At 45.9% G+C, this 12,999-nt stretch overlaps 1 protein-coding gene across 13 annotated transcripts in view; it reads right to left on the bottom strand.

Moving 5' to 3' along the window:
• PSD3 (pleckstrin and Sec7 domain containing 3) overlaps positions 1 to 12,999 on the bottom strand; it is a 568,569-nt gene that overhangs the window by 337,783 nt on the left and 217,787 nt on the right. The window contains exon 1 of one of the 13 annotated variants that reach the window (XM_082374823.1): positions 692 to 937. The exons of the other annotated variants lie outside the window; for them this stretch is intronic. The gene's annotated coding sequence lies outside the window, so the exon portion shown is untranslated. Of the gene's footprint in view, positions 1 to 691; positions 938 to 12,999 lie in introns of those variants that run through there. 13 annotated transcript variants of the gene reach the window in all.

The raw sequence follows: 12,999 nt of genomic DNA, 5'->3' as shown, positions 1-12,999 counted from the left end.
TGACAACCTATTTCAGTTAACTGAATTTCAAAAATGTTTTGACTCTAGGCCCTATTTGTTTCTCAGTAATTTCAATCTGTGTCTGAATATTCTACAAATGACCCAGAGGAAATGGGCTTATCATAGAAATGGAAAACTCAAAACCCACTTTAAAACAAACAGAAGGGAGAGGTCCTTGAAAAGGGAACTAAATCTCAAAACACCACTTCCTGCGCTCAGCTCTCTCAACAATATTCTAACCAGAAGAAAACACAAATTCCGAAGGTTAGTCCATCAGTTTCTGGCATTGTTATTTCATCAGAGCATAGGCAGAAAAGACACCCCTAGTCCAAATACATTTTCTCCACTGAACTTTTATACACAAATCTAACTGTACTTTTAAGGGAAAATATTTTCTTAAGCGCGAAAGAGAAAAAAGACCAAAAACAGTAGAGCAAAAGCTTTCCTCTTAAAAGATCCTTTGTCAAAAAGCAAGTTTCCCTGGCTTCTCGATCAACCCTCCAGCCCCCAGCATTAGCTCTCCACCCCAGGACCCTGAGCTTGCCTTTCCTCATACAGCTCCTGGCCCTTAAAGCTGGAGCCTCTGTTTCGTACAGAAAAGCAATTTGAGTGACAGGCTATGGCCAGCCCCAGAGGGGGCCTGCTGCAAGGAGTCACTTCTGCAAATGGTGTGGGAACCAGAATTACTCACCTGGAGAAAAACAGTTTCCTAAGAAGGTTCTGCAGTTCCAGTGGTTCTGGAACACATCACTTTCCACAGCCATCACCCGCTGTAAATCAACTCAACACTGAGCCCAAAGTAGCGATGGGTTGTCTCCAAGTGTCTTACTCAAAGCAAGGCTTGAGCCTGGCTGTGGCCCCCGTGACGCGGTGATGGCACAGCCAACGCACGCGGTGCCTCCCCAGCTCCCACACTGCCTACGGCACTGGACTGACAGGCGCGGCAGTTACTTACAACGCCCGGTGGCCGCCTCCCCCCACATCACTCACAGACAACGCCGTGCCATCGCTCCGTAAAAGCTTTTCTCTCTCTCCGCCCACACACTGTTAAACTCCACATGATAATTTACATTATTACTCTGAGGAACAAAACACTGGCTTGAGGTCAGCAGAAAATAATCATCCCATGGGCCTTCAGGAATCCTACTGCTGATCCCTTTGTCCTCTAGATCTTGAACAAAATGAGCCTGCATTATTTCAAAGGAATGTGACTACCAAGTGAATAAGCCAGAAGAACTTAGTGAGAACTACCTTTTGCCTGGAAATGTCCCCCGATATCATGCTAACAGCTAAGTCACATGCCCCCAATCACTCCCCCTGGGAGGGGTTGCTGGAGGAGAAGCTAAGCCAAAATGTCTTGGAACACTTGTGACAAACACAGTGGCCTCCCAGAGATGACCTGGGCGGTTGGTGTATATTTTGCTACTAAATGAACTAAATGAACCCTAGTTGGTCTGCCAGACTGAGGTAAACACTTCAGTGTTCAGGCCATAATGGTCTCTACTTAATTCCTCTCCATTGCCATTCAAAGCATTCAGGCAAAAACGACAGTTAATATGTATTAAGCACTTTCAATGTTCCAGGCATGGTTCTGAGAAGTTTACAGGCATTAATTAGCACATTTAATCTTCATATCAACCCTACGAGGTAGGTATTATTAACAAGTCCTCTTGACAGATGGGGAAACTGAGGTACGCGTGAGCAGGATGGCAGAGCTGGGATGTGTACCCAGGCAGTGTGGTTCCGTACACCACACTGTGCACCACTGCTGTCTCGTCTCCCTGGGAGAGGTCCGTGGCGCCAGTGCAGTACCACAGACTCACCAACAGTGGTTAGACGGGAGGCACGTGGCAAAGACGCTCCGGAAGAGCACAATATATACGGAAGCCAAGAGGGGTGAATTCCTGTTTCAGTGTCATCATTAACCATGAGACTCGGAGAAAGGACCTCACTTCCTTGGCCTCAGTATATTCATTCATCTGCACAGCTCTGGGGGGTGCAGGGCTGGATGAACGTCCCTTCTACTTCTAAAATTCCACAACAGCCTACTACACCTGATAAGGTTATTATATTACTGTGTGACATTTAAAAAGTAATAAACAAGAACCAAAGGAGGGAAGAGAAAGGAAAACAAGTCTCGTGATTTCTGTTGGATAAAAATCAAGTTCACAACCTAACCTGCCTGGTGAACCCCTGGCCATGCCCAAGGCAGTAGGTAGGAGGCACACTAACTGGACGTCCTACTCGTCGGTACCTGTCTTTGTGCATGCTCAGGGCACAGCACGGAAACAGAGTGTGCTTAGTGAGGACAACCCACTATAGCAGCCCCTTGGGGGTGCCCAGGGTAGAGCTCAGTATTGCCCCCAGTCAAGCTTCTGACAAAGCAGGTCCACTTCCAACCATGTGATAAAACTGGGAGTTCTTTGTAATCCCTTAGTGAAAAAAAAAAAGTCTATTTACACACACACAAGCACACGAGTTTTAACACCCACTAGCATGGAGACAGTGCCCTTACTCGCTCTAAAGAGAAAGGGCTCCCTGGATGCCACGTGTTAGGAAGAGAGGAAGTGCGGGCGTTGTCTGAACTGGGTAGGAGGAAGGATGCTGGTGAGTGGGTGGGCTTTCTGGGTTGCACCCAGCCAGCTGGTATCAACCAGTCATGCCTGGATGACTCAACTATGATGAAGAAGGCCAAAATTCTTTGAGTTTTTCGAGAGACCCTTGTCTGCTGCTACCCTCAGGAAGTCTAAGAGCAGGGCAGGCAGTCTGCCGCACTGAGCCGCACCACTGGGAGAGAAGCCCTGCCTAACTCAGTGCAGGAGGATAACAGAATGAATTTAAAAGCATAAACCAACAAAGGGTACCTGTCCCTTCCTTTGTTTAATCAGAACCTGCTCTATCTGTAAGCAGAGGACTTGAGACCAATGCAGGGGTAGAAAAGGTAGAGCTGATAAAGAAACCTACCTACAAGTCACAGGAGCAGAAGGGCAACTGAGGGACCCCTCCTCTGCTGTTTCCAACAATACAATGGACTTCCCCATTCTTCTCCCATTTTAGCCAGTACTTCAAATTCTTGAGACTCTCAGGAAGGGAGAAGTACCTAGAGTCCACTGCTGGATACACAAGGAGATTAGAGCTAGCTGACTGAGGATCACCCCAGCTAGCGTTTAGCCCACAGCCAGGGTTCCTTTACCTAAACCACAGCTACTCTCTGCAGCATCACTGTGTGAATCCCCATAAACCCACAGCAGCTCAAGGCCACACAACGCCAAAGTTACATGCCTTTTTGTAATCCCTCTGTGTTGCAGAGACTGCTTAGAGGCCATCCATCAAAGGTAGTTTATTTTTGACATAAAAATGCTCCCACCAGGGGCTTAAGTGGAAAAAACTTTTTTGGTTCTTCTTCACGGCAAGCAGATGTTTTGTTTAGTCTTCTTTTAAGATGAGTTAGATCTCACAAAAATTGTGTGGTGTTACTTATACAAAGACTTTGTTAATATTCAGTCAATGAGAGCTCTTCAGCAAAGGTTTTAGATATAACATGTATCAGAGAAGGAGGACATTCACTAAAGAAAGTCTGGTACAATGTGAAGGCACAGAAGCCTTCCTCTGATGTTCCTTTTTGCCAGAACATATGGAACCAGGCACGGATTTCACTTGAGCAGAGAACCATAAATTTTCCTATTATTCTAACTTTTATCAGGAGATATTCAGTTTCCATGTTGGTTTTTCCAATGTCAATGCATCTCTCTAGAAGACTATGTCTCTGCTACAGTTGTTAATAAAAAATAAAATCATCAGAAGGATTATAGGGACCCATTACTGAAAGTTAATTTTCTATACAGCCAACTTCCAGCATGAGGAATCAGAATCACCGTACCTAAAACTCTGAGCAAGAGAGTCAGACATTATTCGAATTTCTTTTCTTTTTTTCCCTTTGTACAATAAAGAGGCATTAGGAAGTTTCTTCTTCCTGGAGGGACACCTGCAGACATTCCGTATTCTGGATCTGTAGTTCTTTCTCCTCTTCTAATAATGGCTTTGAGATATAACCTCAGTCCTCACCTAGCACCCCTGACAGAAGGGCACCAAAAAAGGCAGAAGGTAGAGAGGAGAAATAGAAAAGGGATGAGCATGGGACACTGTCCCTTGTTGCTAACTGAGCTTTGAGCTTGATGGGGTTAACATAAAAGGCGTGATAAAAGCAGAGGCACATGCGCCTCTGTGGAAGGACCTGGCAGTGAGGGTGACAGCGAAGACACTGATGACAGCCAACATCTCCTGCACACTTACTAGCTCCAGGCACTGTGTCAAGCACTTCATAAGCATTATATCTCAACTGATCCTGGTAATGCCTCTAGAAAGTAGGTATTACTGCGACCTCCTCAAAAAGGACAGAAAGGAGGGTTTTTTGCCCAAGGTAACACTATCAGGAAATGGCCAGGTTAGGCTGTGAAGACAAATCCGTTGGTAAAGAACCAGGTTCTTAACCCTACACACAATTCTATCCATTGCATAGATAGAGTTCTGGCCCTAAAAGAGGTCCAGCAGTTAGCTTGATGGGATTACAAATGTTAACATAATCATAGGAAGACTTGCATTAATACCCTTTGAATCATACAAATTACCCATAATTATCTAAGATCTAAATCTACACAGGGAAAAACTACAAGAGTAATTACTCTTAAAATATGAAGATACCATAGAAAGAAAGTAAAGGAATGGCCCTACTTCAGGCCCTTGAGAATTCTAGAGAGGATGGAATTTTCTACAGGTTGATCTCTCCCCTATTCTTTTTCATGCACATACAAAAAATCTGAGGTAGATACACTTCTGTCTTCCCTCAGAAACTTGAAAACTCTACGAATGACTCCCTGGGGCTCTAGCACTTTTCCTCTCTCTAATTCAAGGCCTTACATGTAAACAACTTAAAGTATGCTTTATCTTGGCTAAATATAATAACAATTAAGACTGAATCACTTCCACTGAAAAGGCACTCTGAAGTTAGAAAATCAAAACAGAACACTGGATGCGTCTGCAATTTCAGCCACAACCCCTACTCCCCCTCAACCAGGATGGGCTGCTTTCTCACAGAAAAATAAGATTTATTACCAGAAAAGTTAGAGGCACAAAAACAATAACGTATAAGGACCTGTGCGCTAGCAGGGCTCCTCTGCAAGAGAAGAGTTTAATCCGGAGAAAAACAGGGAGGTCAAATTCCAGAATCATCTAGTCTGCACAGCATTTACTTTGGGTATAAAGAAAATGATGTCATTACAGGGTTGGGATCTGAAACAACTGTTCCATACAAAACCAGCTACAATGCCCAGTTCATTCCAAATCGGTGGGGAAAGCTTTGCACTCAAATCTAAGAATGTATAGCCATGGAAGGCTCAAAGCATGTCATGTGAGTTCACAAACTAACCTAGATTTTCTAAAATCTTGTTGCTTAAATAAAGTTTTAACTTGAGGGTAAGTTTGTTCTAAAGGGAAAAAAAGCATGAGGTAAGAATATGATATTTAGTAACTACAACATTTCCTCAGAAGTAAACAGCATATTACACTAGTACCATTCTGATCTGAGACTATACTACTTGTAAGTCCTTGGCACGTGGAGGCAGACGCCACCTTGGCGGGGACGGGACGGGAGGGGAGAGGCCGTCACAGCAGGAGCGAGCCGGGCTCTCACAGTCTCCTGGAGCGGACACCCGGGGCCTTCGGCTGCTGCACCATCCCACCGACACAGTCCTGCCTGTGGTCCCAAAGTTAGTGACGTAAGCGGGGTGGCAACTCTCTCCTCAGTCATCACTTCCAGGGGCACAGGAAAGGGTTTCAGGGGACAAGTACTCCAAGCTGAGAGGGCTCTGGAATCACCACATCAGCACCCCGTCAGCTGTGTCCGTGCGATGGCTGGGGGCTCCGTGAGCCCTCTGACTCTCTCCTCTCCCTCCCTGTTGCCCACAGGTGAAAGTTCCGAGGTCTCATTACTACATCAATTAGGAAATGTCAGAAGAGAGAAACTCAGATGAATCAAACTATCTCCTTGTCTAAAAATCTGACAGGAGAGAATACTAAAACTATTGTTTTGAATAAAATAAATATATATAAATGAAATCCTTTATAACTCTGTTGACCAACAGCACAGATAACTAAATGCAGTTGTAATGACCTCCACTCGTACTGATCTCCTTCAGTTAAGTCAGTGGGATGAGCCTCAATAAAAGAATTCTCCAGGACTGGGAAGAGTGGGATCCTTCACCGAGTTGGGATGTATTCTAAACAAGGTAATTTGCCAACTCTAAAGTTGCCCTGTGGTACTGAAAGAATCAGGATAGGAAAAGGAGATTTTCAGATCCCATCGTGACCAGAAAATATGCTCAGTAAGCCATTCAGTGCATGTGCTGGGCCTTACGGATGGAATACAAGTGTTCTGACTGGCACTACCATTAAGACAAGAAGGCAAAGGCAGACAGTTCCCTGGAGAAGCACGACTGTCCCTGCTAAACCTCCCCTCGAGGTTCAAAGGCACCAGCAGCTCTTCAACCTGAATGTGAACAGGCAGTTAACACAGGCTGGGGGACGAGTGTCCTTGAGGCTTATGTTGAAGGTAAAATAAAGAAACAGAAAGAGGGAGATGGACAGAAACGTTTCTGCCACCCCTGGAGGGAGACACTCCTTGTGAAGGGACAGACAGCTCAAGAGTTCCATGGCCACAAAGGAACAGCTCAGACTGGGAGGGCTCTCCTGCTCCCGGGTAGCTGTGCTCCTAACGGGCACCTCAGGCTGTGACACCTTGATAAATAAACACCAACATCCGCAAACTGACCAAAGGCACCATCAACTGTAAGACGCTCTGCGGTAACTGGGAGTTAGTGCTGCACAAAAATTATGAGACAGCCTCTGCCCAGGGAGGTTGCAGGCTGGACACAAGGCGTCCGCACAAGCTAGCTGCTCCTCTCCTTTTCCCGCACGGCCACTCCCCTCCCACATCCTGCAAATGAAGAGGGGGATCTCAAGTTCCCGGCACATTGGCTCAGAAAAAAACCCTAAATACTGCCCTGCCTAGCCCAACTCCCTCATTTTAAACATGAGACCAGCTCAGAAAAGAGTAAGGGACATGCCCGGAGTCACAGAGCTAACGTGAGGCACGAGAGAAAGCCCAGGCTCCAGATGGTCACCTCCACGCTTCTTCAGTTCCAAAGGGAGAGAATATGTCCCCTAAGTGTAGGCCTGCAACATACACGCACTGGACACTGAGACTCAAGAGGGGATTACGTGGACATTTACCTCCTCCGTCCTGGTTTCATTTCAGCCACTGGGGCCCACACTTCTGCCTTCATGTGAGAAACAAGGCCCCTCTGATAAGGGGTGGAGAAGACACAACCTTTAGTCCCTTACTTCAGCCAAGAGAAGAAGAATTAGAGTCTCCTACCATCTCTGCACTCACCTTCCTAGAAGAGGGGCATTTGGGCTTCAGAATAAGTATTTCTTCCCAATCAGTTCAGACTGAGGAAGGGTAACCAGTGGTTGCTGCTTTCATGGAAGAACATGCAGAAAGTCAGGCTGTGCAAAGCCGTCCAAGAAAGTCGGGGAAGAGTGGACCCTGCTCCCTCGTGCGCCTGCTTTCCGGCCTCCCAGCCGGCCAGCGACACATGCGGTGCTCAGCCCTGGAGTTCTTCTACCCGCTCCAATTCCAGTCTCCTAGCTGCTTTTCAATCTGTTCTTGTGTAGAAGATCCTAACTGGTCACAAAGAGCTAATCTCAGAAGCCAGAATTAGTACGATTTCATAGAGCCAAATAATGAATTTTTTGAGTTGAGAATATGCTTCGTGAATTGCTGAATCTAATCTCATTTCCCAGATGAGTAAAGGAAGGCCTCGGAGGGAGGTTAAGAATCTGGATATGAACAGAACTAGGGCCAGAGCCCACGCCTCCCAACTCCCAGCACGACGCTCTTCCTACGGCCCCCCGGCATCACCAGCAGACACGGGACAACCTCAGAGGCCCACCCTGCACAGACGGGTTGGGAGGCAACCCCTGGGCTCATCAGAGTCAGGCTGGCCTCACGTGTGCAATGGCCACGGCAACATGGCAGCTTAAAGGTCTTGTCCATCAGTGCCTGTGGAGGCTCAGCAAGATGGAACGGCCCTGAAGACACAGGGAAAGGAAGCAGGAAAAGAAAATGCGCCGTCAAGAAAACAGGTGAAAAGAATGGCATCCGAGCACAGAAAGGACAACTACTGGTCACATAATATATACAGTACTGTGAGAAAAAAAAATCCCTAAATCCTGTTACTTCCTTTATAATGACACTTACTTTTAACCAAGTTGGTGTACAGTTACAGCAGACTGCCATCCTCAGCTGTTTTCATAAAACTGAGTGCAACACAAGATAAATATTACTTGTACACCTGCCAACCCTGGCTGGATCGGGACCCTTACCACACCCTGGGCAGGGCAAGCCCACCCTGGGCGCCCGGCCCAGCTCCTGCAGATGGACCTCGCAGCCTCCCAAGGAGACCCAGCGCCACAGGAAGGGCTTGGCTGACTCAGGAGGGGCAGCTCCCCAGGAGGAGCGGCAGGGCAAGACAACACTTCACACGCTGCACCGAGGCTGCCTGAGGGGTGTGTGTGTGGGGGGTGTGTGTGTGTGGGGTGTGTGTGTGTGTGTGTGTGTGTGTGTGTGTGTGTGTGTGTGTGTGTCTGTTTAGTTCAACCTAAATTTCCCAGTAAAATATTTTGTTAGTAAAAATGTTTTTCTCCTTTAAAAAGAAGAGGTTACTTTCCAAGGAATGGGTTGTGAAATCCACACTGCTTACCAACTGAGGAGCCCAGGATGACAGAATCCCACAGAGAAGGTGGGGCCGTGGACTCAGCAGTCTGTCGTTACGTTAAATGCGACAAGTGACATTCTTCGGCTGTGTTTCAGGTGGAGACTTCTGAGTTCCCTTGTTTTTAAACTTCAGAAAATGCTCAGCTATGCAATTTCCATGGTGAATTCAAAGTCAGAGCCAAGGGTGGGACACACCAGCTTCTCAAGGTCAAGATGCCAGAAAATTCAAGGCAAAATCCACCTTACACCAACTTCCTCCTTAGGTTTACTCTCCATTACCTTTTGTTTTTTTGAATTTTTGAATTTTATTTTATTTACTTTTTTATACAGCAGGTTCTTATTAGTTATCCATTTTATACATTAGTGTATATGTCAATCATACATACACTAATATGTCAATTAGTGTATATATGTCATATATTAGTGTATATATGTCAATCCCAATCTCCCAACTCATCCCACCACCACCACCCCCGCCGCTTTCCCCCCTTGGTGTCCATACGTTTGTTCTCTACATCTATGTCTCTATTTCTGCCCTGCAAACTGGTTCATCTGTACCATTTTTCTAGGTTCCACATATATGCGTTAATATACGATATTTGTTTTCTCTTTCTGACCTACTTCACTCTGTATGACAGTCTCTAGATCCATCCACATCTCTACAAATGACCCAATTTCATTCCTTTTTATGGCTGAGTAATATTCCATTGTATATATGTACCACACCTTCTTTATCCATTCGTCTGTTGATGGGCATTTAGGTTGCTTCCATGACCTGGCTATTGTAATAGTGCTGCAATGAACATTGGGGTGCATGTGTCATTTTGAATTATGCTTTTCTCTGGGTATATGCCCAGTAGTGGGATTGCTGGATTATATGGTAACTCTATTTTTAGTTTTTAAGGAACCTCCATACTGTTCTCCATAGTGGCTGTATCCATTTACATTCCCACCAACAGTGCAGGAGGGTTCTTTTCTCCACACCCTCTCCAGCATTTGTTGTTTGCAGATTTTCTGATGATGCCCATTCTAACTGGTGTGAGGTGATACCTCACTGTAGTTTTGATTTGCATTTCCCTAATAATTAGTGATGTTGAACAGCTTTTCATGTGCTTCTTGGCCATCTGTATGTCTTCTTTGGAGAAATGTCTATTTAGGTCTTCTGCCCATTTTTGGATTGGGTTGTCTGATTTTTTAATATTGAGCTGTTTATATATTTTGGAGATTAACCCTTTGTCGATTGATTCGTTTGCAAATATTTTCTCCCATTCTGAGGGTTGTCTTTTTGTCTTGTTTGTAGTTTCCTTTGCCTTGCAAAAGCTTTTAAGTTTCATCAGGTCCCATTTGTTTATTTTTGTTTTAATTTCCATTACTTTTGGTACTCTCCATTACCTTCTAAACCTGTTGGCCATGTCCCCACCTCCAATCCTGAAGCAGCACTTATAACACCTGGCACTTAAATAGATATTGATCTGCTTGTTACAAAGTTTATGCTAGGTCAGTATCTGAGACCCCACCCTTCAGAATTTAGCAAGAAGCCTCAAGTCTTGAGCAACAGTATCTTCACTCACATTGCAACTGGAAGGGTCTAGAGCAGAGATAATTCCTGTAACACACAGTTACACATTAGGATCATTCAGCCAATCACAGACAAATCTGTGTTCCTCCTACCAACCACTGCCTTAAAAGCCAGGAGTGCTGGAATTCTCTAGGTGACCTATTCCAACCAGAAGGACAACTCATGAGTCTCTAACAGCTGGCTCATCTGATGGGTCCCCCAAGGGACTCACTAGAGATACAAGTTCCAGTGGTCAGAGACTGTCTCCCCCTACCTGGGCCAGTCCTGAGCCTTCTGATTTGTAAGCTGCAGAGATAGTTTTTAACTGTCTTTTTGTTTATCTTTTAGCAGCAAAACACTGAAGAAATACAAATGTTTCCCTGTCATTCTGTCACCCAGAAACGCAGTCTTGTCCTGAGAAAGCCAGACTAAAATGTCCACACCTGCTAGATGTGCTCCTCTATTCAACAAGATTTAGACAAAGAACTTAGGAAACCAGGAAGGATGAACAGCACTGAGAACCAAACCACAGCAACGCAAACATCTCGCACACACAGCCTGGCCAAAGGCCCTCCCTGCCCCAGAGGGATCACTGTCTCCAGCTCCAAGAAATTCATTCTCCATTTCTTCTCCTGGTGGCATCTCCATTTCAGCTGCCAGGGCATCCTTCTTCTCTTCCCCTTCAGGTTCTCACAGCTCCCATAACAACAGGTCTGAGACACGGAAGCCCTAATCAAAGGTGACCAGTTCTGGATGAATACAAAACAAACCAATGTCAAGGTCAGTGGCTTACGGGCAGGACAATTTGATACTTACCCTGAACACCCCGTCACCCTTTCCACATTTAGGGCTCAAAAGTCAACACAGCATTCCTCAACTTGCTGTTCACAGCCTCATTACTCACCTGTCTTATCTTTTTGAAGATAACTATCCCAAGGTGTTTAAAAGGGGAAGCAGAAATTGTTCAGTAAGATGATGGATACAGCAAGGTAGAGGAAAGACAGAAAAAGGAAGAGAATCATCATTTCCACGTCAAATACAAATGTCTTAAAGATGAGGACATGGAGGGATCAAGAGAGGAAGTGACTGGGTCTCAGGATCAGTAGCAGAGCTGGGCCACGGAGGTGCTCTGGGCCTCAGTCCCCAGTGTCTCCCTGGCTGAAAAGCAGGGCCTCCACAGAGGACCAGCTGAATCAACAAAAGGGAGTGGCTTGTTGAAGAACATTCTGAGCGCAAAAACTCTGTTGCCCGCCCTGCTTCTGAAGACAGGCTGTAGGCATGCCGGGACCACTCAGGAGCAGATGGGCCACATGATATTCACAAAGTGGTTGGGTAAGGTCAAGGACACCAAACACTTAAGAAACTTAAAGAATCCACAGAGCACTTCGTAGTCTACCTAGCACTGTCACGTGCATTATTTTACTTCACACCTCACAATGGTCCCATTTTCCAAGTAAAGAAACTGAGGACCAAAGAAGCTCTGCCCCGGCTCACAGCTGGTAAGCAGCCGGGCTGGCAGCTGAGCCCGTATCTTCCAAGCCCACACTCAGCACACCTCTCTGACGCTCCCTCAACCCAACGTTACTAATGACAAAAAGCCAAACACAACCGCAGACCAGTGGCGTGACTGAACCACACCCTCAGGCCAGCTGCATAATCACTAATATCCCTGCTGGAACCCAACACAGGCTCTGCCTCCCTAGAATGTCAGGACTGGGCATTTTCAGAGCAGGGTCAGCCCTGGCGTCTGCTGAGAGAGGCCCATGGCTCACTCTTCTGCAGGAACTCTGGCCTAATGGCAGGAACCACGGTGTGGCTACAGCTGGCCCTGTCGAATGCACTCAGCTCTGGTGACACAGCCCAGCTGTGCAGGCGGGCGCCCTCCAAGGGGCTGCTGAACACTCCAGCGCTGTGTAGTAGAGCTGTAGGGAGGAACCACGCTTCAGGGGGCTGGCAATTCCGAAAGAACTTTCCATCGTTTGTGCTTTCACACTGTAAGGCAGTTTAAAATTGGTCCCCAAAGAGCTGCACAGACCATGCCTTGCAAGGGCACCCTAGGAAGCATCAGGAGGTCCCTTTGGCAAAGTGGGACCACAGGGACTTCAGTTTGAATTGTTACCATCAGCACATATTCCTTTTGTATTTTTGAAAACTAGTTCAAAATTAAATTTAAAAGCTATAAGGATTAGCTGCACTGGAAAGTCATGCAGGCAAACAGAAACTGACTATTTAAACTATTTTAAATTAAACAAAAGCTTTAGAAACACTAATCTAGACATGAAACCTTTATAAAAGCAAAACAGGGGAAAAGAGACTCATTTACAAATTGTATGATTTTTCCCCTCATAGTAACAGAAAAAAATAGAGCAATTCTTAAAGGAGCAAACAAATTGTTAGGCATTTTCACATATTTTATCTCATTTAATGTCTTCAATAACCATGGAAAAAAGACATCATCCACAAGCTATAGTCCAGGAAATAGGAGCTAAGGAGCTTCGCCCAGCCACTAACTCCTGGAGCATGAAGACAGAATGGGCCAACCTGGGAACACAGAAAAACCCGGTAAGAGCGGCCACCGCCGCAGGCAGAGCACGACCTGCACCCACAG

This window comes from Balaenoptera borealis (genome assembly GCF_965194805.1).
Source record: "Balaenoptera borealis genome assembly, chromosome: 21".
NCBI lineage: Eukaryota > Metazoa > Chordata > Mammalia > Artiodactyla > Balaenopteridae > Balaenoptera > Balaenoptera borealis.
The sequence above is the reverse complement of the archived record's forward strand: the minus strand, read 5'-3'. Positions and strand labels throughout refer to the sequence as shown.